This window comes from Bombus vancouverensis, chromosome 11 (genome assembly GCF_051014615.1).
Source record: "Bombus vancouverensis nearcticus chromosome 11, iyBomVanc1_principal, whole genome shotgun sequence".
NCBI lineage: Eukaryota > Metazoa > Arthropoda > Insecta > Hymenoptera > Apidae > Bombus > Bombus vancouverensis.
In genome coordinates this window covers 2,028,725-2,056,310 of record NC_134921.1, presented here as the reverse complement: position 1 = coordinate 2,056,310, position 27,586 = coordinate 2,028,725, and the positions used below count along the sequence as shown (strand labels likewise).

At 34.0% G+C, this 27,586-nt stretch overlaps 1 protein-coding gene and 1 pseudogene across 1 annotated transcript in view; one reads left to right on the top strand and one right to left on the bottom strand.

The window, feature by feature from the left end:
• Positions 1-25,952, bottom strand: part of LOC117160785 (uncharacterized) — a 131,416-nt gene extending 105,464 nt beyond the window's left edge. The window contains exon 1 of the mRNA XM_076622768.1: positions 25,809-25,952. The gene's annotated coding sequence lies outside the window, so the exon portion shown is untranslated. The remainder of the gene's footprint in view (positions 1-25,808) is intronic.
• On the top strand, positions 7,570-10,008 carry LOC143303387 (uncharacterized; annotated as a pseudogene).
• Positions 25,953-27,586: the final 1,634 nt, after the last annotated feature.

The window sequence follows — 27,586 nt, the reverse complement described above, 5'->3', positions numbered from 1 at the left end:
CGTTATGATTTAGAATTATGTATGTATTATATATGTAATTATATATGTATGTTACCACATCATTGAATTCGTCTCTTTTCATTTTGAGAATATGACAAGAAAAATAGATGACGCTTTTTAAAAAATACAAAATGAGTTCTACTTTTTCATAAAAACATGATAGTTTTGAAGGTACTCCTCACATGAGTTAATTTTTTATTTGATGTAAATTTTTGCTCGAAATACTTTTTTATTGAGCTACAGAATCAGCTCAAGCACCCTATATATTTATACACAGTATAACAACGGTACAAGCTTTTTTATTTATTTCTTTTAAAATAATTTCGTATAACATACGTAATCGTATTCGTATAATCATATAAAAGACGTCGAAAATGCTTCTCATTTAATTAACATTTCATTGAATACGCCACTTCATTTTGAGAACTTCATTTTGGAAAAGAAGTTATTTAGAGCTCATTCAAGAAAACGAAGACCATGAGAGTAATTCGTAAATACAAGAAAAAGTCCATTCTAAATTAAAAACAGTGGTAACTGACCTGCGTGCAAATGTAACATTACGATATAATCAGGACGCACTCTCACAAGGAAAGTTAGAGTAACCCAGGAATACAAAAGATGATGAAACTTTGCGTAAGAATAAAGTGAACAAATAAAGTCATCCATAATAAAACTCTATCCTTCTTTGGTAACATAATTCTGTCTTAGGGTGTGAATCACGCGTTAACAGAAATTTAGAATTTTTATTAAGAAAAATCGTATCGTTTTATTGTGTTCGATATTTTGCACAAAAAATATTTTTGGAGAATTACCTTTCCCTCCCACGATTACCCACAAACTTCTTTTGCTAAACGTGTAAAAATATACAAAAAGAGGATGCAAATGTTAAAATATTCATTTTTATTAATAAAAGCTACTGTTATGCTGCAGTAATTGAATTCAATATTAATAATTTTCATGTAAGTAAATTTAAAATAGATATAAATTATTTAAGTAAATCTGGCGTAATAAAACCAGTTTATTAAAGAAAACTGCTAAAATGGACTTCAAATTTGATAATAATGGTTTTTATTTATTTATTTACAAAAAATGTTGATACAAAGTGATTTACAGATATGGAAAGAAGGTATCCAGAGATATTTCAGCATGTATAGCAAAAAGAAATATTTTTAGGTGGAAACGAGAGCAAAGGGTAACTCGAAAACCGTGAGTTTTTCAATTTCTTTAACACCGTTTACCAACTATTACCGAATATTGCAACATTCACCGAATTATGACACTAATGGAAAACAGGATTATATTACGGATGGCATACTTTACTTGTACACCAAGTTTCGTAGTTTTTTTAATTCCTGGATCGTCGAATCTTCCTTGTCAGCAACAAATAAGCAAGAATTTTTTCTCGAATGTTAAAAAAGTACCATTTATTAGGAAGTCAAGAATCATAATGATGTAAGGTAGTTAATCGCTATTTTTCATAAAATAGTATATTCTGCATTTATCGTTATAAAAATTTATTGTATTTTCCAAGTAATAAAAATTGCTTTATAAGTTAATTATTTATGAAATTAGAGGCATGATATTTTTAGGATTAAAATACTAAATCCAAATTCTCAAGATTTTGTCTTATTCCCTTATGATTTCTAATCAGTTATTTAATGTTATTTAATGAAAGCATCTGTATGGCCATTTACAGAAAAATGTTTATTACATATAGATTCGTAAGTAAATACGTATTATTTTTATGATATCAATAATCTAACTTCGATTTTGCCATATTGAATTTGAGTTAGATATATTTGGGTTAGGTATAATGCCAGAAAGAAAATAATTGCGAGAGATAAAAATAGCAATGTTCAAATTAAAATCATTTTGAAGGAAATAAATGAGATTCTAACGCATTTATATAACTTCAACCATTAAGATATAATACAGGACATCGATTATATTTGATTCGACTATTTCCTGTAACGGGCACTGATTTACCAATGCTTGCAGATGTTACATAAATTCTTTCTCAATAAATTCACGTTCTCTTTTTGATATGTCTTCGTTCCTCTTTAAATGTTTGATATCGTGGTAGGTAGACCATATTATTTACCTATCTTTTCGTAGAAATAGGAATTATGGGAATTGTTTCCAAGAAACATTTATGTAATAATTATCAGAATAAATTTATTTTACATTATTCGCAACAAACTACTCTGTTTATTTATTCGAATAATTTAATAGAACAATAACTGCAATCTTCGAATACGAATATAATACTATTAATTTATCAAGCGACTAACTTACCAAAGAGCAATAAACTTGCTGACAATTGAAAAAGGTTAATTACAAAAGTATAACGATATAAAAATATAACAACAATTAGATAATAAAGTTTGAAAATATATTTCATATTTGATATAGTTTGTATATATTTACTTTGTTCATCTGCGATATTATATAACGTAAATAAATATTTATTCGAACAAATTTTTATATGAATAAATAATTCGAATAAATTTTTATTCAGATAATATTTTTACACGGATATTTGTTCGTATACGAATAACATTTTATTCGAGTAAATCCTTGTTTGATCCTGGATATAACATATTGCATATGATTTGATTGTAACAAATATTATTATATTCCTCATATTGATCCGTTATCTGCTATCAAAATGAAATGTTGCTGAATTCTGCTTTGATACTATTGATGTCGCTCGTAACTCATTCTAGAAATCGCCCTTCATTGTAACTAGAGAACATCAACGTTATTTGATGCTATACTAAATCAATACAAATAACATATGTTTTTCACTGAACCTGTTTTCATTAACCAGAAAAAAATCCTTTGTATTTACACGACATAACACATCGGCACATATTGGCATTTGTGCTACATATAAAGAATTGCAGAAACGTCCACTGAACTTGACAAATGGATTCTAATCAAACTGGAAAAAATGAATTGCACTCGACGAATGAACATTTATACAACACTGAAAGAAGTATAGAGATATTTCACAAAAGAACATTGTCAGTAAGCACGAAAAGTAAATCGATGCTGTAAAATAAGTCGAAAAGAAGACAATGAGTTGCTAAAGGATACTATGCTGTCGTTCAAGGTGTCATATTCAAGGTGAAGACATCGTTGAAAAAAATAGTTAAATAGAAATTAGATTGAATAAAATTAGAAATCTTCAACCAACAATTAGATGAATTCTATACGATTGATCTATTATGTTTTTGTTTTTTAAGATCATTTAAAATCTATCGTGCATTCAACATAAGTGAGGAATGCAAGCGATCTGTGTTAGAGATGTAACCAATAAATTGCGAGGTCAGTTTCTAGCACTTTATTTTTATCAAAAATGGTTAGGTCTATACGCGATGGATACTCTACCCTCTCCGACTATTTTTTCCATGGAAACTTTGGGTATTTTCGGCAGCGCATTTGATGGGGGATTCATGCCTCGTAGAAAGTTGTTTATTGAAAATAACGGCTTTCTCAAAAATAGTTTCGCTGTTTCCACGTCATAGACCATGCTAGCCGTTTGCACGACAGCTTTTTCTTCGCTAACGCAGCTAACCGCTACAGGTACAAGTTGGATTCGAGATTATTTCGTGCGAATATAGAACTCAATAACAAGACGTGTAGTAAGTTGGGACCGAAGCGGTCACTTCAGATTTGAAATTTGTATTCTACTTTACTCATCCGTACCTCGAAAACTAAAGTATAGAAGACATATATGTCAATAAGAGAATCTTTACTCTTTCAGTATACAAATTCATTCCCTAAAGTACGAACGTGCATTTATAACTCACTCTGTATAAAATCGCAAATTTTAATTGCGTACTCTAGGAAAACAAATACATGTGACTATTTTTATATACCACTTAAGGCAACATTCATTAATCATTTTCTGTCTTCAAACGTAAACATTTTATTCCAAATCTTTTCATTCAGCATATTTGGTAATTTCTTAGGATTCGTCGCCAAAACTTTTATTAAATTTACTTCTTTAAATCGCAAAAAAATGGACGAAGAGAATAATCTTACAAAAAATATGTTTTTCCAAGTATCGACTATAATTCATTATTTAATTTACATATGTATTTTTGTTAATCGAACTAATTTACATATTCCACTCTCGTGGTCTTGGACAAAAACAAGATATTCTTCAAAAATAAGAAGCAGATAGACTTGCTTTATCAATCGAAGATTAATTGATCAAAAATTATTTATATCTCCATTTACATTCCATCTCCCTTTAGATCTTCTTTATTTATAACTCTAATTATGTAGAATAACGCTTAAGAAAAATGCTTAAATGTTATCCAAATTCGTAAAAACCATCTAAATAAACAGACATTAATATGGCATTCCATCTAAAGAAATGTGAAAGGGGCTTTCCCTTGGCAGTCATCTCAGAAAAATCTCTTGTTCCTCAAATAATCAATCCGCTCGTGCCATTGAGTAAAATGGTACGAGATTAATCCATTAGTCCATATCTGCTTTGCACATTTTATGTGGATCAGCCTGTATACACATGTATACAGTCAATATATATAATATGGATGGATATGTACATTTGTATATGTATATTCATCTATATAAATACGTTATGGTATCAGCTGACTGCTGAAATGTTGAAAATATTTATCAAACAGCGGAAGAATATTAGGACAAGGACTTGATCAGTGACTGAGGAAATCAATGCATATCGGAAGTTTAAGGACCGTTACGGACCGTTAAGAGTAGTTCTTAGCCACCTATGTTAGTCAAATTGGAGTTTGTTAATAAATAATGACTATGAAGATGGTATGATATTATGGGAATAGTAATAATAATTTTTTATATTTATTTTAAAAAGTTAAATGTCAACATAAATAATTGCAATACGAAGGTAGAATATTAAATTGATGGCAAGCGTAGATAATTGAGCAGCAGGACATCATCGCCGCTATTCGTTGCGTTTTGTTTAATGTCAGATAATTAATACGACTCAGACTAATATGAACTTAAAACAGTTGTACATTACATCTCTTATAACAAATTATTTCTTTTTACAATAAATTGGCTTTAATTAGAGAAATTGGCGTATTTCAATGAATCGTTGCCCGTTATTCAACTCTCTAAACATATTTATAGCGAGAGGTTGTCACGGGTCGGCTACTCTACGTAGTTTTTAAAAATTTGCACATAAACCTATGCTTTCGTTAGCATTTAAAAAGGAACTATGTGGTCAATTTTAGAAAAATTAATAAATTCATTTTATGACATTTCAATATCATTTTGTGCCTATTTCGGTACGATCCTTGAACGTAGTTTTTCTGTAAATTCTTCAAATCCGCCACATGCCACTGTGTTGAAATGCACCCATTTTTATTAACAATTCCTGCATAACGATGCGATAAATCGATTCCAAATATTACAAAAAGCTTTCCTGTACTCCAAAATAGTTTTTTTTCGAAATTTGAGAGTAGTTTTGAATTTTAAGGTTCGTCTAGAAACTACCTAAAGGATACGAGAAACGCAACATCTGTAGTTCCATGTGGACCATCGATGTACGAAAATAAAATACGACGGACGTGATGCATGTGATAAAGTCAGGTGTCCATTTGAGTGTAAAACTTGAGAGTAACAGTTACTTTCGACAGTATTTCTCACAAGAGAATACTGTCTTGAAAGTGACTATCCAACAGCATCGTTCAATTGTCAGAGAACGAGAGCTTTCCATATTGCCCTCGAGTGGAAACAAAATAATACCCTTCTGGGAATACGCACGAATTTCGTATTCTGAAAGTAGCCACCGCGAAGGAAACATCAAAATGTTGTCAAGGAAGGAATGGTCGAAGGTTGGCATCTTTGCTTTTGTTACGTCCGATGACTCTTTACGTAACCCAGAATCCATTCCTCAGTCGAGGCGGCCACTAGATGTGGAAATATAATTAGTCGGACTGCGATAATCCTAAAGACCTGTCATAAAACTAAGTATTTTTACTTTACCGTCAACGCCCTTAATTGTTACAAAACATCTTTCAAGTCGAGACATTCATTAGGGTTATTATTCAATCGGGTAAAAAATGGGAAGGTCAGATTTTTTCCATGTTCAACAGTCATTTTCAGCCGTAAGCGACCGGAGGTGGGGCGACCAACACCCAGCAATAGTTTTCCTCTGCAACAGTGTCACACGCTCAAGAAAGGCCACCCGCTCAGAAACAGTAATAAAGTAGACGAAACATACTGCATGCCACAGCTATCGAAATAATAACGAAACAGCAACCGAATAGTCGCCTCTGATATACATCCAACTATAACCCCTCCAAAGAGACTAAAACCTCAATATAAAAACCCTCCTAAATTAGCGCTCAACACTTTATTCTGTTCTAACACTTGGAACCGTCACTCTGTTGCATTTATATAATAAAATTTCCGTCATCTTATACGAAGTTCAATTTCTTCACCTTATTCGTGAAATTATTCGCGAGGAGATCACCGGCGATCTATCGGTTTCGTGATTTCTTGTGTCTTCAACGTGACAACAGCATCGTCACCGAACTTTACTGGTTTATCATTTAAGGATCAGTCAACGTCTCTTGACTGGTTTTCCATCTTTAGATCAGTCAACATCTCTTGACTGGTTTTCCACCCTTAGATCAGTCATATATTTAACTTATATCTATCCGCACTGAGCGTAACTGTCTATGTCTATAAAGTTGTTGGACTAAAGTGTATATTGTAACCTGTTACTTCAGTGTTATAATCAGTCCAATCATTTCTATTATCCTAAACGAAATAGGGGATCGATCATTTCGTGACGTCGATTATCTAATCGTAACGGGAATTTACGACTCCCGTTGACGCGATCTACCGCGAACGCGTCTTTCCGCGAACGGTCGAACAGCTTTAATATACAAGCTTATGAAAAACAATCAATGTTATGAGATACGAAGAACGTGAATTACTGAAACCGGGAAATAGGAAATAGAGTATTAAATAAAACTGCCAAAGATTTTCAATGTTCCGTTAAAGAAATTCAGCGGAAAATTTATAATATAAGAAATCAGGTAAAGTACATATTACAAAGTAAATAAAGTTAAATACATGTAGTATCGGGGAGAAGGGCCTAAGAAACGTCGAGCTAACTACAGACAATGTCGCGAAAGCCGAGGCGCTGTCGGCTCCATCAATGCATTACCGGGTCCTTCAAATAAATAGCTTCGCCGAAAAGACCTACGTGACCCTGGCTACGAGCGTCTGCAGAACACGTGTGCGGTGGGCCTAGCAAAAGACAAAAGAATGCTACAACGGCCAGAGAGTCAGTCGAGAAGCAGAGTGCGAGTTGAGCGGATACGGAGTGTGAGTCGACGTGCGACGATATTGTAGTCGGTCCTTTTGTTATTGAATATCACTTATTAAAATACATTAAACTTTGAACCTACCATCATTACTTGTCCTTACTCTAAGAATCCATCAGTTACTACATATTTTTGGGGGCTCAGCCGGGATTTAGAGTGCCAAGTGACAAGTGAAGTGTTCAAGTGACTGTATTCGTGAAAGTGATATCTGAAAACAATGGCTGACTACGATACAGGAGAAGCAGTATTGACCGACGAGCAGGTGGCTCAGATGCGAACATCTGAGCTAAAAGACGAACTGAAAAGACGACGGCTGAGACTAGCAGGCAGAAAACGCGAGCTGGTAGAACGATTGCTTGCTGCGTTACGCGTAGAACGGGAACACGGTGTACGAGAAGACGATCCGGAGGATGACAACGACGACGATTCAGAAGAAGACGACGACGACGATGAGATTAGCGTGGCTGGGGACCGTTTGGACGTTAACGGCCCAGGAAATCGCAATCTCAATAGGCAAGACGACGGAGGCAAGACGAGCCTAGGTGCATGCTGTTAACGTTCGGAGACGTAGAGGACTCGCTAGAGAAATTCAGCGGGGACGGTCTGCCGAGTGTAAGTCGATGGATTGAGGACTTCGAGGAAATGGCGAAAGTGTGTGGGTGGTCAGACATCCACATGGTAGCTTTCGCTAAGAAACTGCTCACGGGCTCCGCTCAATCCGTCGTAAAGCGAGAACGATGCACGAAGTCTTGGATAAAGCTGAAGGAGGCGTTAAAAGATGAGTTCGAAGACGCCGTGAGTGACCAACAGATACACCAGGAGTTGGCAAATAGAACGAAGAGACCAGATGAGAGTCTGCGACAGTATATGAACTGTATGCGTGAGATTGCGGGACAGGGAACAGTCGATATACCGTCGCAAATCAGTTATATCGTTCAAGGCATTCCCGACGAGCCCGCGAACAAGGCTGTGTTGTATGGAGCCAAGACCATGCAACAACTGAAAGAACGCTTAAAGCAGTATGAAGAGCTGAGGAAGGACATGAAGGTGAAGACAAAGTTTTGGGGGACACAAGGAGGATAAAGGGAAACGATCGGAAGTGCGAAGCCAGCCGAGGCCAACAGCGAGTGATAATAGAAGATGTTTCAATTGTGGCAGTGCGGATCACTTAAGTGCCAAGTGTCCGGAGAAAGGAAAAGGTATGAAGTGTTTCAAATGCAACGAGTTTGGACATGTGGCGGCGAATTGTACAGCGCGACAAGTAAAGACTTACGTAATCTCAAGACCGGAGAGGAAAAAGTACTTGAAGGACGTGTCGATAGATGGCTGCAGGTTTGTCTCGTTAGTGGATACAGGTAGTGACCTCACGTTTATACGATTGGATGAGTATGCGAGGTTAGGATCACCACCTCTGGGAAACTGCAAACTTGGGTTTGATGGTTTTGGTTCCGCTGGCAGTAGTACCTGGGGCGAGTTTACAAGGGTAATGACGGTCGACGGGTACGACATTACTGTCACCCTGCATGTTGTCTCGAATAAGGTAATGGCAAGACACAGCCTACTGTTAGGTACCGATTTTTTAGACCAGGTAGAGTTGCGAGTCAAACGGGGCGAGGTGACCTTTTTACGACTCGACGATCAGACCGACGGTCACGAGGACGCGCCGGATGTACTGAGGGTAAACGCGGTAGAACAAACCGACGAGATAGACTTGTCGCATGTACGAGAACCTCATTACCGTGAAGCCATTCGGGATATCATTAACGGGTATAGGCCGGAGAAGAAGCGAGACGTCGGAATAACCGCAAAAATAGTTCTGAAAAGCGACAAACCCGTAGCGCGAAGACCGGTGCCGTCGGAAAGAAAGGAGGTAGACGATCTGATGGAAGCGTGGACAAACGAGGGTGTCATCAAATCGTCAGACTCGGAGTATGCGAGTCCGATAGTGGTAGTCCGAAAGAAAGATGGCTCCATCAGGGTTTGCGTCGATTTTCGTGAGCTTAACGAACTCATTGAGTGTCCACATTTTCCGTTGCCTTTAATTGAAGACGTTTTAGACGCGTTGCAGGGCGCCCAGCTTTTTACGACGATAGATCTAAAAAATGGGTTTTTCCACGTAAGTCTAGACAAGGATAGCCAGAAGTATACCTCTTTTGTTACGCCAACGGGGCAATACGAATTTCTGAAGTTGCCGTTTGGTCTGAAAATTTCCCCTATTGTCTTCCAAAAGTATATATCGAAGATTTACAAAGAACTGATGGATAAGGGTATTGTCATCGTGTACATGGACGATATCATTGTCCTTGCAAAGAATTTAGAGGAGGCATGGGAACGCTTGCAAATGGTCGTAGAATTAACTGGGCAGTATGGGCTAGTCATAAATTGGAAGAAATGTCGTTTTATGCAGAGGGAAATCGAGTATTTGGGACACATAGTCTCGGGAAACACCATAAAGCCGTCCGCTCATAAAACCAAGGCCGTTGCAAACTTTCCCAAGCCAACATCGGTTAGAAAAGTCCAGAGTTTGTTGGGACTTACGGGATATTTTCGAAAATTCATTAGAGGTTACGCGAAGATTGCCAAACCCTTAACCGATCTGTTGAAAAAGGAGACTTCAGGTTCGGGGGTCGGGAATCAGAAGCTTTCGAAACCTTGAAAGCAGCGCTTACCAGCGGGCCTGTGTTAACACTTTATAGAATAGGCGCAGAGACCGAGTTGCATACGGACGCGTCCGCAGAGGGTTACGGAGCAATATTAATGCAACTAGATCTAAACGACGGTAAATTCCATCCGGTCTACTTTGCCAGCGGAAAAACAACTCCCGCGGAAGCGAAGTACACCAGCTACGAACTAGAGGTGCTAGCAATAGTAAAAGCGTTGAAAAGGTTCAGGGTATATCTGTTAGGTGTGCCGTTTACTATTGTTACGGATTGTCAAGCATTCGCCATGACGATGAGAAAGAAAGACTTGTGTGTACGTGTGGCTAGATGTGCCTTGTTACTAGGCGAGTTTAAGTATCAGGTGTGTCATCGGCCGGGGAAAAGTATGCAGCATGTAGATGCTCTGAGTAGGAACCCCCTGCCGAGCACTATGTATGTAACGGGGAGTGAAGACGGGCTGATTGCACGGTTGAGAAGGGCACAGAACAAGGACATTGAAGTCCGTAGGATTTTGGACGCCGCAACGTGCAATCAGGCCGATGGGTATGTAATAAGAAACAATATTTTGTATAAGGAATGTAAGGACGATGTGCTAATAGTAGTACCGAAGGCGATGCGGGCTCAAGTAGTCAGGCAAGGGCACGAGCGTGGGCATTTCGGGGTTACCAAAACAGAAGCTATGGTCAAGAAGGACTTCTGGTTCAAGGGGTTACGCGAAAAGGTCGAACACGTAGTATCCAACTGTCTTGACTGTATCCTAACCGAACGAAAATTAGGTAAGCTAGAAGGGAACCTGCGAAATTACAAGAAAAGAAGAAAGCGTGCGAAGCAGTACCGAAGGAAGGACCCGCGTACACCTTGACGACTGCCGATTTCATGAAGCCTTGGGTTCTGAACGCCGAAGATGACGCATCCGACGATAGCGAGAATGAACACAACATCTGAGGGCAGATGTTACTGCAGGATGGCCGAGTGTAGTATCGGGGAGAAGGGCCTAAGAAACGTCGAGCTAACTACAGACAATGTCGCGAGAGCCGAGGCGCTGTTGGCTCCATCAATGCATTACCGGGTCCTTCAAATAAATAGCTTCGCCGAAAAGACCTACGTGACCCTGGCTACGAGCGTCTGCAGAACACGTGTGCGGTGGGCCTAGCAAAAGACAAAAGAATGCTACAACGGCCAGAGAGTCAGTCGAGAAGCAGAGTGCGAGTTGAGCGGATACGGAGTGTGAGTCGACGTGCGACGATATTGTAGTCGGTCCTTTTGTTATTGAATATCACTTATTAAAATACATTAAACTTTGAACCTACCATCATTACTTGTCCTTACTCTAAGAATCCATCAGTTACTACATACATAGACATGTTATTTGAATATTAAAATTGTAGATGACGGAAAAACTAAAAATGTGTAAAAGAAGGAAACGATGACGACGGAATAGGCGAGGTAAAGGTTTACAACTGGTCCTACTTTGGTGCCATGAAATTTTTAATATTAAATATAAATTTAACATAGAGGCATCGATGACTATTGTAAGTGAAAAAAGTTCATACATTATTTTTTCACTCGTTTGTTGGATGCATTATAAAGAAATGTCAATTACATATGCCTATGTTCCACGAGACTTTGCGATATGTCATAAAAAATTCTTCGAATTATCTCTTACCTCTTTTTAAGGATATGTGTAATTATTCCGATTTTCACGATTCAACAGAAGGGAAACATTTTCAGAAATGCTTTCGTTTCGCAAAACCTGGTATTATTTCATGATAATGTTGATCTTTCGAATCGATTAATGTTGGATTCAAGTAATGTGTATGTGAGGAACTTGAGTTCAATAAAAAGTTGTGAAACGTACATATCGTCAGATCAATATTTGTTACAATTTCTGGTTCGACGTTCGTATTCCTATTCATTCAGTTTCGTGAAACCCAATATTTGTTAGCAATTATTTCAAAGGAATTTTCGTTATACGACGTACCGTAGATATTCTGTAGTTAAAAATACGGTTTAGTGCGGGTTTATTTCAAAATGGACAAGGTTTTATTATATACGACTTCGTTGTAAACGCGATGTCAATGAGAAAACAATACGAAATAGTAAGGATTCTGCATTAGGGAGATGTATAGCGCTTTGTTCCAATCCATCGCTTAATGAACAATTTTGGAAAACTCCCATAAAATATAAATAAATTTATTCTCCGCATCAACCACAGCTAACAATACTATACTTTAGGTTCCCTTATAGATGTTCTAATGACTTCCAGAATGTTTTAGGCACTTCATTACAATATGTTTACTATTTATGGTACCCAAACAACGAGGAAGATTCCATCGACGATAGAAAGCTTCAGAATATTGAAAGCAGTCATTTTGTTGTAGTTGGAAGTTGACAAAATATTTCTATTGTGCTTTTATAATATATTTTAAACTAAGAACAATCAACTATTCAAATAAATTAACGTTTCCAAATTAACAATTATGTTTAACCATAAATTATCTATATAAAAACATTACCTTTTAGAACGAAAATACAGAAGATATAATCGAATGTATAAACGACTCTTTGGACGGTACGTGACATTGAAATGAAAATCCCTAAAATTAGATTTTAATAGCTGAAGCTGAAGAGCGAGATATGTAGAATAGTTTTTTAAATACGCCATCTTAAGACATTACGACACTTAACTAGGAAATTGATTGATTTGAAAGATATTTCGAATTCAAATTTATGGAATTTATCGCCTGGAAAGCAAAGAGAGACTCGACGCAGTATCCTTGTCTTTATACATATTTAGCTTAAAAAAGTAGAGACGCTTTTGAAGTGGATACGTGTCAGAGTCCTTTTGCACAATTAAGCTAATATTATTAGTCAAAACAAGTCACGAGTCACAAATTAGCAGTGGTAGTAAATTTTCCCGCGGAATAGTAATAGAATCAGTAATAAATTAAATGAAATCACAACAAAGTAATTAAAAAAAGTCTCGTTCAAATTTATGATGAAGCAGCTTTTCGACAAATTCACCTAAAATTATAAGAGGCAAGTCTATGTATAACCTATAACTTACCAATTAATTAATTATTAATAGACAAACTGTTAGTTGATAAATTACGATGCAAAAAACGGATCAGGTTATGCATTCGAAAGCGTTCGATTTCCTCCAATGAAATTCCTTTCCATTTTTTACCATTCCGAAATTATAATTAGGATGAATTACACAGGATACCTTTTAAATATCCATTGCATCTTACACTTCATCGCGCAACCGAATATTGCGTTTCGATGTTACATCAAAAACCTGATAAGATATACAATTCCACGATTCCTAATATTTTCTTCACTTCTTCATAAGAGAATGTTACGCATCAGATGTTGTCAAACGTAACAGGAAACACATTGTACGTGACTAAACTACATTATGACTTCTTATTGGAAGCACGTACAAAGCGGAACATGCTAAATCTTTTTCATGTTTGCAAATACAGGGTGTGTTACATAAAAGTACGTGGAACGAGTTACGTGTGGAATTAGGTAAAAGATAGAGAAAGATTGTTAAGAGGAAAGTTGAATATAGCAACGTTTATTTTTTTGCAATTTCACTTTCTTTATAAGAGCAACGATACATCCAAAAAATGCAGATGCACTCTTTTTTAATGGAATCGCATATTTTTTTATTCGTATCAATTCTTTGGAACATACTGCGTGAAAAATTATTAGCGTCCTATGTTTAAAAAACCAGTACTTCGTGAAGTGTCTCTCGTTTTTGATAAATCGTATATTTATGATATACTAATTTTTTACTAACCGTACATTTACAATAAACCTGGTAATTTGTACATACATTTTCGAATGTCTTTCAAATTTTATAACCACGACAGTCGTGTCTTATTCCAATTAACGAAATTTCAAGAAATTCAAAGGAGTTCAACAGATTTCAAAAGATTTTTTAATAATGCTCATAATATATCCATAAAAAAAATTCTATGGTAAGTGTTCGAATATTTTCATAAACCACTGTATGTCTATGTGTCTAGTTTAAGAGAAACAGTACTGCAATAACAATCAACAAAGATATTTGTCAAATACATGTTTATATGATGAAGCTACAAATGAAAGAACACATCACAGATGCTCTATTTGTTTTCTTCCTGAGAATATATCGCTTGACAATCCATCACAACTAATCAAACATTTATAAATTGTAGGAGAGTTGGAATGGTCATAATACATAGCATTGTTGCTCATATTTATTCGCTGTTGTTTGCAATATCGTTAGCCAATCAAAAGTGTGATTCGCTTTTTATTTTCAAAGACTTTGCTGTTTTTCGAGATAAGTACATCTCATTACGCTTTGATAATTATATTTCATATACATTTTGACTATTATTAATATTCACGATTTTTCATTATTTAACTTCTGTGTATCTTCACTGGATGTAATTGTTTGTTTAAGGAAAATGTATATGATACATAAATAAATAAGAAAGTGGCGTCTCTCTCTGATGCTTGCGTTGGATGCCGCATTTTTAATCGGGACAGACACTGCTCTATATGTATGCAACTTATGCAAACTGAAATGATATCTTCAATGTTTGTGAAAAAACGATTTGAAAATAATTGTGATATCTCAAGCAAATTATTTGCTTTTTAACCCTTAACGCTCCGACTTTTAATTGTGAATATCGACCGGTAACTCCAACTTATTCTCATCATACTTTGTAATGCTTTTTATTAACGCATTAGTAAAAAATAATTGAAAGTACTGAATAGGTTCACATAAATTGTGTACCTGTGGACCAGGAGTTTTTGTACCAGTCGAAAATTCAAATCGTTGTGGAATGATATCTTCGTTAAAAATTTCTTGTTAATCAGAAGATCTTACGTTACAAATACTCTTGGTTAAATTTTCTTCCTGTGGTTCTTCATCATCTGCACTTTCGTCACTCGATGAAAATTTTCTTATTTATCTTCTTCTTCCAAAAACAAAAATATCACTATCACTGCTGTCACTATAACTGTTTTCCAAGTCAAGAGCTACATCATTCTAGATGCGAAAATCAAAATTGTCATCGTCGCTATCTATATTTTCTTTACAAAGATAATTCATTTTTCTCCTCGACGTAATTAAAATAAATGGGTTTACAATAAAATAGGTTCAGATTTGACTGTCTTTACTGATCGCTTGTAACTGACTGAGGAGTATTATTTTTTATTTAAAAACAATTATCGATAACGACCCAAAAATACATTTGGAATAGAGCGCCGCACATCGGTGGTGCTTGAGAGGCACACTTGGAGTGTTAACTGTTAATGAAAAATTGTTCGCGTTCTAATTAAAAGTTTGATAAAATTCAAACACGTTTATGTATCTTCTACTATCTTCCACGTTTTGTCTTCATTTTATTCTCAAGATGCCGTCTCGATACTAAAAAGTAAAAACGATATTATTTTAGTTTAGACGAAGTTTAGTAGAGGAAAGAATAAAACACGTTCCATTTGAAAAAGAAAAATAATTACATATTTCGTTAATATTTTATCGCATCTTATAACATAAGAATATAAAAATTTGTTATTTTATTTCACCTTTGTCACCTAATTTATTGAGTAAAAAGCTTCAATAAACAAGTTTAATAGGTCTAGGCGGCTCTTCATGAAAAAAAGACTTTTACGTTTTTACTTTCAGTCTTTTAAGGGTAATATACAGAGTGGTTGGTAACTGGTGGTACAAGCGGAAAGGGGATGATTCTACGCGAAAAAAGAAGTCGAAAATATAGAATAAAAATTAAAAAAAAATTTTTTTTTCTTTTTTAATTTTTCCATCGAGACAACGATCTACAGTGAGATCGGTTATAACGAGACGTGATAAAGTGCACGCGTACCGAGCGAAAATTCAAAGTCGATTTTCTCGAAAACAAAGCCTCAAACGAAAAATTTTTATTCTATATTTTCGACTTCCTTTTTCGCGTAGAGTCACCCCCTTTCCGCTTGTACCACCAGTTACCAACCACCCTGTATACTGGAATTTTAATTTATTTCATTGAAAGCAGTAGTATAATATGTTTTATTAATAATACCTATTAAAAACTTTTACCATTGGAAAGATTAGACATAGTATCAATTACTTTAAATGAGAAGCTAGACGAATGAACCGTTGATAACTTCATAGACATTTGAAATTAATAATTCTTTGCAAGTATAATTCTTTATTGGTACTGAGATATAGATATGTGTTGTAGCTTAGATTAGATTCTTACCGGTTTCCGCAGTACGCCCGGTATATTCCGTTCAAAATTAAAAGTTATCGAAATTTAAAACTAATCCTCGAGACTTGTCCATATGGTGTGATTTGAAGGAAGATATCGTCTGACGTATACATTACTATGATGTGCGGATAGAAGAACCTGCTACGAAGAAGACAAAAATTACGGTTTGTCATCAACGGCGTTTGAAATCTTTGTATCGTGGCTCCGTGTGATTACTATTGAGCGAATAGCAATTGATTCGATCGCAAATAATCCTGTAAATCTCTCGTACGAAAATAAGCTATTTCCGAGTTACCAATTTCCGCTGGAATAAGTTTGAAGCGTTATCCGTAAAAGTAGTTGCACTCGTGTTCGTTCTTTATTTATTTATTGTGCGGTATCTATTTCGTACACAATTGAATAAAATGTCTCTTTACCTTCCGTCGCATGAAATCGTCGTCGTCGTTTTCCTAACTCTAGATCATCCAGAATCCGGCAAGCGGTTAGATCCCTGGCTATCGTAATTTCGTTCGCGTTGGATTCTCCACCGAAAGGTGTAAACTATCAATATGAAAGACTCGTACAATTATTTAAATGGGTCATATATAGTCACGGAGATTAAATGAAAATATTTTAAAAACTTGTTTCGTTCTATTACGTAAAACTGATAGAACTTTTTATTCTTTTCGCCTATTATTTTCAAACTTTGAGTATCTTTCGACATAAGAAACAAAAAGTTGTGCTTATTTGTTTAATCAAAACACTATTGAGATACTAACGTCCTTCGCTCTATTTTTCAAAATTTACGGTATCTGTTCCTCTATGCGTGTTCGTAAGGCACACAGTAACGTCGTCCGCAATTTTCCAGATTCTTATGCTTCAAATGTCGCAGTCCTATTCTCTTACAGTATAGAATAGGCACAAAAATTTCACACAACAGCGTATATTACGATTGTACAGGGCATGTGAAAAGTAAATGTAAAAACCATCATTACGTGATTCTACACCTCTGGATCGGTGGAAATGTTCAAAAAGTTCATATAAAATTAACTTTGAAGAGGCAAAAATTTTCTTATCCTTGTCTATTCCACTCATAATGTGGATAAAAAAATCTCTAAGGAACCATGGACAACTAAACCGTTCTCTTCGAACAAAATATTAAAGTTGGTTAAAGTTCCACTAGTTTTCGAACTTACTTCGTTTGTAATGTGCTTACATTCTGCAGTTAGATGCAGGGAAAATAGCATTTGTTGTTGCACGTACATATCCCAGATCTAGCATTATATACCCTTTATCTTCCTTTTTTTCTTTTTCTCTTTCTGTCTATTTAAACAACCTCGAACTCGCATTTCTACATTTTCATCAAGTTTTTCTCCAAGATTATACAGGGTGGTTGGTAACTGGTGGTACAAGCGGAAAGGAGGTGATTCTACGCGAAAAAAGAAGCTGAAAATATAGAATAAAAAATTTTTTTTAATTTTTTTAAAGATCTACAGTGAGATCCGTTATAACGAGCCGTGATAAGTGCACGCGTACCGAGCGAAGATTCAAAGTCGATTTTCTCGAAAACAAAGCCTCAAACGAAAAATTTTTATTCTATATTTTCGACTTCTTTTTTCGCGTAGAATCACCCCCTTTCCGCTTGTACCACCAGTTATCAACCACCCTGTATATCGGCTTTGTATGGTAAAAGCCACATTAAATCGGATGTGGTAATTGTTCAACGGACATAAACTGTTTACTTGAACTATAAACAATTTCTTCTCCTAAAGAAAAATGCACTGCAAGTTGGCGAACCGAGTTGGCGGCAGACTACGGTGAGATGGAGTACCATCATGTATGAAATAGGTAGTATTACATGTCATCGGTAAAGACAAATAGATGAGATTAGTAATGTGGTTCCCAATAATTATTCATTAAATCTTTCAACCATTTTATATGGATTTTTCTGAGCCCATGTTGGCATTTTGTTCATTAAGGACGATACTACTTAAGAAACTGTTCTCGTTGCTGTTTCGCAAATAGCGCACTACTCCCTCATTAAACGTGAATATATGTATATGTAAACACACGATGAGTAAATTATACTTAAGAATAATTAAAATTTTAACGGTTAAGTTGCGATTCTTAGATGATTCCTCAGAGACTTGTTATTCTCGCAATGAATAGAATACGGTGCAATAAAAGAAAGTTTAATCTTAAAAATCATGCTCAAGGTTAATTTTGCACGAATTCTTTTTTACAAATCTCCACCAATCCAGCAGTGCAGAATCAAGCAACAATGGTTTTCACACATACCGTTTATTAAACACAGCCTGTCGCAAAAATATTCGATCAACGCAATAAATAAATTTGACTGTAGCATTCTGTATTTCAAATAAATATACAAAGAATACAAAAGATACAAAGGATACAAAGGTCTGTTATGCTGTGCTACAACATAGTTTCTAAGTGACTAAAATACAAAAAGATTTTATATTTTTTGTTTGTGTAGATAATAAAAGAGAAACGAAAGAATAGCGTATTCTTGTGGTGAAACATGAACGAACACGATATAAAATTAAACGCATAAAACTAAAGTAATATTTTTTAATCTCTCTAATAAATGTTGTGGCATATTAAAAATAATTATTTTCAAATAATCAATATTGTTGCATTATAATTTTTCTATAGAATATTCTTTAATTCTTCCTATAAATTTTGAATAATTTCACAAACTTTTTTCCAAACATTTGGCACGTACGATTTACAGCTTCTAACAATCGTAAATTCAGATCCTCAAGGATTATTCTCACAAAATACTAGGTCGCTTTCACACTGTTTGAATCTTACTTGTTGGCTTATTGCCGTGAAAACGGTAATGAAAATTTGCCAGTCTGTCGTTGGCACTCAAATTCATTCTTATCTATACATATACTTTCGCCGTGGCAGCTCAGCTATTATCGCTGAAGTACTGGCATTTAGATCATCTTTCTGTAATTAGTATCGATTAGATGAGCCTAATTTCTTCCGTTTTCTACCATCTTTCGTTGTTTTTTAATCAATTTCATATCCTTTCCCCTTTCCAGTGATGATGATGATGATGATGATGATAACACAGTCGAACCTTGGTAACTCCAATCTCAAGGGAAGCGCTATAATCTCCTAGTGTGGAGATTGTATCTCATTGAATTTTTTGGCTACACATCGAAAGCTTTTATTTGTTTATCATGCGCGTTACATAAAACATTTTGAAATTTTGGTAACACTGTAATAAGACGCGATTACCATGATTACATTGGTAAAAGTTGGATCCAATTTAAAAAGATATACAGTCCAGCGTATAATAATAATGGTGTCATTGGATACTAACAAGGAAATGACGAGAATTGCGAGATCTTGAATAAGTTGGCTGTATGTGCATTTGACGCTTTAAGTTGACGATAAAACAGTTTCAAAGGATTTGAGTACGTGGCCCTTTGTTTTTGAAAAATTAATCGAGAAATTTTGTTCTTGATGCAGCAATTTCATTGATTTTACACGCCTGTATTACAATTTCCGTCTGCAAAATTGTAAAAATATGCCGGAGCACTATAACAAATAAAAATAATCGAAAACTTATCAAAATAAATCGTAAAAATAAAAAAAAACGTAATATTACGAGAATTTATAAAGTAGGATATAGACAAAGTCATCAAGTTCTCCAGAACAAATCACTATTCACTCAAATACTTACGGGGCTGTTTTACCTAAATCTATATCAACCTAAAATGTCAAATACACATACAATAAACTCATTCGAGATTGCGCAGTCATTGTCATCTCTTGTAAGATCTATTAATATTATAAACAATTGCAAGTTTAAATATTTTTGTAATCTCTGTAAAATATACAGGTAACTGGTGGTACAAGCGGAAAGGAGGTGATTCTACGCGAAAAAAGAAGTCGAAAATATAGAATAAAAATTTTTCGTTTGAGGCTTTGTTTTCGAGAAAATCGACTTTGAATTTTCGTTCGGTACGCGTGCCGTACGTTATAACGGATCTCACTGTAGATCGTTGTCTCGATGGAAAAATTAAAAAAAAAATTAAAACAAAAATTTTTATTCTATATTTTCGACTTCTTTTTTCGTGTAGAATCACCCCCTTTCCGCTTGTACCACTAGTTACCAACCACCCTGTATACTTGCACTAAATATCTTGTAGTTTGTGTACAAATATTCAGAACCGTTAAAAATTTTATCACTATAATCGTGTAGTTGCGTGTCAGTAGCGCTAATGAAATTTTAAAATGTTTCGTATAATACACGTAATATGTTTGTAAAAAGGGTATAAATACTTTCGCGAGACACTGTATATATTCGATTAAATTTTATATACTCTATTACATCTCCAGTTTCTTCTTTAAATATATTCTATTAGATCACCCAAATGGGACTCACATTTTTAGATGAAATCCGAACCAGTAAAAGTGCGTTGAAATAAGCATAATATAGTTCAAATAAATCGAGTTACAGAAATGCATGTAATAATTAATTAGTCACCTTCTTAAAAATATTGATCTTACTTTGATGTTTCTTTAAACTTTAAAGTGTAAAACTGATCGTTAATTATTAATTTTCGTTTACCTTACTTTTTTACTAGCTGCTTTCTTACAATACGGCTCATAATTATACAAATAAACAATACGTGTAGGATCAAAATAGATTTATAAATATTATTGATATACATTGTATCGATATACAACATATTTATACATAAATATTATTGTATAATTACCAAAAATATGTATCGTATATTATATATTAGTATACGTTAGTGCCTGGTGTATCTACACAATTATTTATATACTGGTGATAATTTGTAATTATTACATCATTGTTTTATATTCAAAAGTGTAAAACGTAAAGAATATTCGATATTAGAAACTAAAAAAAATAATCCTAAATTTGAAATGGATACAAATATTTACAAATAATGTATGTAAAACGAGAACATCGAAGTTAAATTTTGCAATAAAGATAACTTATTGTTAGTGTAAAGTTACATTTTGAATAATAGTACGTATATTCGAGCTAAAGGAAGTTGTTTATCGTAAAAATGTTTTTGAAAACTAATTTACGACTTCTGTTACATTATGAAGCATTCACAAAAAACTAACACAATTGCGACCAACTTGTCCAATTGATTCTTTCTAGTTTATACTTTACACTTTACACAGTAGAATATATACTATAGATCATAACTGCACCTTTGTGCCTGTCATGTGCGTTAGCCCGATATCCAATACTGATTTACGTTAGAATGCTAGAGAGACTATTGTTTAACGGTATTGAAAATTCAAAAGAATAAAATAGCAATACACGTACATATCTCGGGGGAAATGAATGCCATTCAATTTTATTTTGTTTTAAACAATGTTATTACAATCGTACACCTTTACCTTCCTGAAAGTTACATAGTATATTCCTTATAGTTCCTACAAACAAAAAGATATTAATAATAAGTGAAAGAAAAGAAAAAAAAGGTCAAATTTCTACAGCGAATGGTATTCTTCTATTTTTCAACAATAAACACTGTTCTTGACGTACAATGTATTGTGTGAAATTCTCTATAACACACAAGATACAGTAATAGTGAAAATGAGTACACTTGAAAGCTATCGGTATTAGAGAACTCTTACACACATGTTGCATAAATTGAAAATTGATGGAAAAGATATAAAGTATGTAGGAAAACAAATTGATAATAAAAAGACGTTAGTAAATCTGTATGTAAGTCAATAGTATAGGATCCCTTTGTTTGCAAAATGCATGCTCAGTTGACTCTCACTACACGTTCTGCGTTAGAAAGGATCCATAGCGCAGGAACTAAAACACATTTTTTCTACACTAATTCTACATAGAAATAACTGTCACGCAATACGTAAAATTCTCCTTATCATACCAAAGATAATGCGAAACTATGATTTTCGAGTGAATTCAAAAACTTAAACATTTGTTGATATGTCACGAATAAGAAAATTAGTGAACAGGAAGCAAATCAGTTACATGCAAACATGTACTGATCGTGTTTGTTTGCCTTGTATATTTTGGACAGTGATACGCTTTTGCATTTCTAAAATTTACTCACATACATATTCGTACAGTGGCGTGAATAATTAGAAATTGAATCCTATTTTTTGATTTCTTCATAATATTAAAACAAAAATTGACAAAATCGTTTATATAATTCATGTAATACAATAATATAAAAAATCAAGTAACATGATAATATAAAAAAAGGAGGATACGACAAACAAAAATTGTCTTCTTTTAAAGTCTGAAGAAAATTAAAATTTCCTTTAAAATTGTGTTTCTAGCTGTGAAAAAATAAATTCAATGGTAATTTTGTTACTTTTTCATTCAACATTTACTGAATTTTTCATTATATTTCATTACTTTTATTAACCTTTTTTATTAATCTGCACTATTCACTAACGTATAAAAGTTTTATTTTGAATATTCAACCACGCGGATTTTATTCCTTCTTCAAGTTCAGCGACATTTTCTGCTGGTGGCCTTCTAGTGATCGTAAACTTTTCTCGATTCTCGATCGGATTCAGATCAGAACGTAATGCTGACCATAGTAAAATAATTCTATTCGAAAATGCTGAAACTACTTTTTCCTAGTGAGGACTGCATGAATAGCAGCATTGTCTTGTTGAAAAATTGTTCTTCTGTCTTCTATTTCACGTTATGATAGGCAATAATTCGCCATCTCACATCTTTTGGTATCCTATAGCGTTCAATGTATCCTTTAGGAGAACAATTTCACTTAACATATCCACATACGACCAGCGGTTTCTGGCAAATATTGAACGAATAATGCAGGAAATGTGTATGAGCTTCTAATTATTCGTAGCACTGTACATGTGTATGATAGAGTCTCTTTAAGCAATTTTATAATCGTATTATAAGAATATCGCATTACGATACGGAACTCGTATAACGCGGAACGTACGTACATAGGATAAATTGCATGTAATATAATGAAACCAAATAATCTGACTTTTATTCAAGCGGCTTGCAACGCATCTCAACGAACCTATTGGATTTTGGTTTATGATAAGCAGTAATAGTGAATTTACGCAGACCTTGCCGACCATAGAACACTTAATCAAACGAAAACCCATAAAGACGCAAAAATAAAAAAATTTTTAACGAGATTCAAAATGATTATCTCGAAATTTAATCTAAAAAATTATTACTTTCTAAGGTGATATTGCGATAAAATGTAATTATAAATGTAAATGTAATTAAAAATGCACAATAACCGTGCAAAATGTAATATAAATGTACAAAAACTACTGTATTCCTTCCATTAAAATGACAAAATTCTGTTAAAGTAAATCTCGAGAATCTATTTTTTGAATCTTACTTAAACTGTTGCAAAATTTTCTTGCTTATTCACAAATAAGTAAAAAACATAAAACAGGATAGTTAAGATAGATGTGATTTTAAGTTACAAACTCTTCTTGGTATAAAATTATTCCCACTTCCCCCTCAACAAACATGATCCCTTGTATGGAACCTTTCCATTATCATATCTTCACCGATAGACGCACTTACGAAAAATTTCATGACAATGTTTCTTTCGTTACAACAGATGTGTAACAGCATGATTCATATGCAAATATAACAAAACATCCTCGAAACTCGAAGATTAGAATATTCGAATATAGAGGTATCGCGAATATAAAGCTCATTCCCTAAGGAAATAAAAACTTTTTCAGCATCAGTGAAATACAAAACCGTCCTTACACGTTCTTTTCCCTAATGCGACTTTGTACCCTGAAGCTCAAACCCCGAATCGCTGATAAAAGCTGCGAAACTAAATGTTCTTCGCGTTGAATAAACTAGTTTCAAATTGATGTCTTGTAATATTTATTAATAATTTAGTGGTATTCTTCTTCTATGAAAGATAAATAATGCGACGGCTAGAATTTTTAAGGCGAACCAATCTTTTTCATAAGCTATACAGATCAACCTATGATGTCAGTTGAGCTATAATTTATTATAATACGCGATTGCAAGCAATAGATTTAAAACGAAAATGTGCTTTTTATTATGTTCAACGAGAAAACTAAATATAGGAATTTACAATATCTATGGTGCATACAACACTAATTTTACACAAAATGTTTATAATAATACCTATGATGAAAAGAAAAAGAGAATGATACATCGAAGCTTGGTAATTAAACAATTTTTCAACAATTTCATTATTTCAATTTTATAATAATTTTAAATGAGTAATTTCAAATATTTATAGACACACGTGAGCCATTGTAATTTCATTGTCTAATTTTTTGTATTATTTCTATCCTTTAAAACAGGTGTTTGCTTGCAAGATTGATAAAAAGTTCAATAAAAAAAAAAGCGTTTTCAGAAGAATCCCTAAACCTACATCTCATAAGTAAAGAAATAACAGCATTTAACGCAAACTCTGTAACAAATGTTTTAACCCGTTAATACGAATAAATATTTTCCAACGTTTCCGTCTGTCTACCCAAGATGTCCTTTTCATTACAATTTCTATAATAGGAATTAGATTAGTAATACTAATAAAATAAAACGTTCGCTACTACGAATCTTTAAAAAATACTTCATGTCTAGTATTTAGATTTGAATTTATGTATCGAAACAGTTACTCGATTCAATTTATTCTATAATACTTCGATGAAAACGTACAAATTCAGTGCGTAACTCTTACAACGATATTTAAAGAACATAAAAGTATCCAACTATAGATGGATATCAACAGACGAATGCGTTTCTTGCAAGTTGTATTCCTTCCCTATTAAGCTTTCCTTTCCCTCTTCTTTCAAAGGCTTCTTTCACTTTCGTCGATCGCATAGGTAATCATGCAGACGTGTATCAAGATACAAATTGTACGTTTGCATACAAACGAAGGCATATAAAATGACATATAAAAATATTTTGCTTCGCTTTGTGTTACTCTTATTATTAGCTCAAAGTTACATCAAATTTGAAAATAAAGTTACATTTCAGATGCGATAGTTCTTCAAATAGTTTATTAGTATGGCAAAGCACTCTTATCGTGTGAGGCTTTACGCCACTGCGTTTTAAAATTGCAGAAATGAAGCAAATACTTCTTTAAACTACGCGACAAATGACATTAAAAATGCGCCATATTGATGATGAGATGCAACTTTTGTAAAAACTTTTCGATTTTTTAAATAATAAGATGAGATTCTAGTTGTCAGGAGGGAAGCTCACAATATGATGAAATCCATCGATTTATTATCGAATGTAAATTAATTTGTTCTGTATATAAAAACAACCATTGTCACAAAATCCACAACTCTGTGATTTAATTGAACATAGTTTCTCTGCAATAAAAATAATTACACTTGCAACAATAGCGTAATATGTATGGCGAATATTTGATTTAAAAATATCAAAGTACGTATATCAAACGAAGAAATTCAAGATATTGGAGTATTCTCTTGTTTTTCTGGAAAAAGGCAAACGTGGACGTGTTACGAGACGTGGAGTTTGAATCGTCCCTTACCTTTGTCAGATTCTGCCAGTTGTTAGATACCGCAACTTCTTCTTTTCTTGAATCAATCGATGTTACTTGCTGCCAAACATAACACGAAAGAACGCAAAACGACCGAGTCAGAAGAAAAGAAGGAACCAGGGAAACGAAGCGAAGCCGCGGAAGTTTTCCACGTGACTGATGGAACTAGGTGTACGCCGCCGACGAGGAAGCTAAACAGAATACCAACCAATGCGCAAGTCCTATCCTCTCCAATGATATAGATATCTACGCTACCTTACACTCGCCAAACACCTTCGTTCTGTGTTTGCTTCTTTCATTCGGTTTGAACTTTGAAACTGCGTTACAAAAATACAAGAGGATAAGTGCACCCACAATACGGTTGGACATTTTCTATTTGGAACGAAAATAACGAATAAAGAAGTCAAATAGTTAATATTTATTTAAAATAAAATAGCAAACGAGTTTATTAGAGAGTAAAGTTCTTGCAAATAAACAAACTCCTACGTGAGAAATAAATTATTTCTAAAATAGATTCTCTCAGATAATATCAGAGGGTAAAGCGCAACAAATAATTATCTTTAACGCTTAAGAGAAATACCATTCAAAGGTATTCGGTCGTTTGCTTATTTTTGACAAGACATTTCAGGTGCGAAACTAAAATTAAATTAACCTGCAATGATTTTCTTCGCCATAATCACCATAGCTACGTATAATAATATATTATAACCCGATTAAATTGATTTGCGCAAGTCAATATTAATAATAAAACTGGCGTTTGTAATTGTCATACTTTATACAACCATTTTATTTTTTGATAAAGTCTTTATCTTCTTCAGATTCTTTAACTTTTTAAATATAAAACAGTTATGTATTATACATGGTGAGGTAGATAAAGTGCTACAAGCTACTGCAGATATCAATTTAAAATTTTTAAATGTTAAATAGCACAGGGGCTATCAATTTAGGATGTACGATATTGTGTGGTGAATTTTTGAGGGTGCTATCTGCATTTTTTAAGAATAGGATGGCATATTCATTTTTCTATATTCGGACAAACTGTTATCGAACATAACAATTTTTACGTAAAACATCTTTTTTATTTTGCATAGTTAAAGAATTATAGCAGAAATTACTCTACGTAATGGGAGCTCCACGAAGATGCCAAAGATATGAAAAGAAATGTATTCTACTTTGAAAATAATTTTTGAAATAGGTCACCTGATTTAACACCACTTAATTTTTTATGGGGTTACGTAAAGAAAAAGGTGATGGCAACGTCATCAACTACGAAGGGGACTATGAAAAGAAAGATTCACACCGTCTATAAATCCGTAACTCCAACAATGTCATCATGTTCGTACAACTATTATCACAAGAATAAATGCATATTCGGAAGATAATGGACAACTCTTTGATGACATAAATTTCAAAGTAAAATATACTTGTTTTGATATCTTTCGACATTTTCACGGAGACCCCTTGTGTAAATTATTTTCTCCTATAACTCCTTATGCAAAATAAAAAAAATACCGAAATAAAAAAGGTAAAAATTGTTAGCTTTGCTTTTGGTGACAAATATAGCACAAACAAGTCGTTTTGCGCTACAATACACGCGTAATTTTGTAAAATAATATTGCAAATATTGTATAATATTGTAAAACAATAATGAAGTATTCAAACTATCGTATCTCTGGCGATACTGAAGATATACAGGGTGGTTGGTAACTGGTGGTACAAGCGGAAAGGGGGTGATTCTGCGCGAAAAAAGCAGCCGAAAATATAGAATA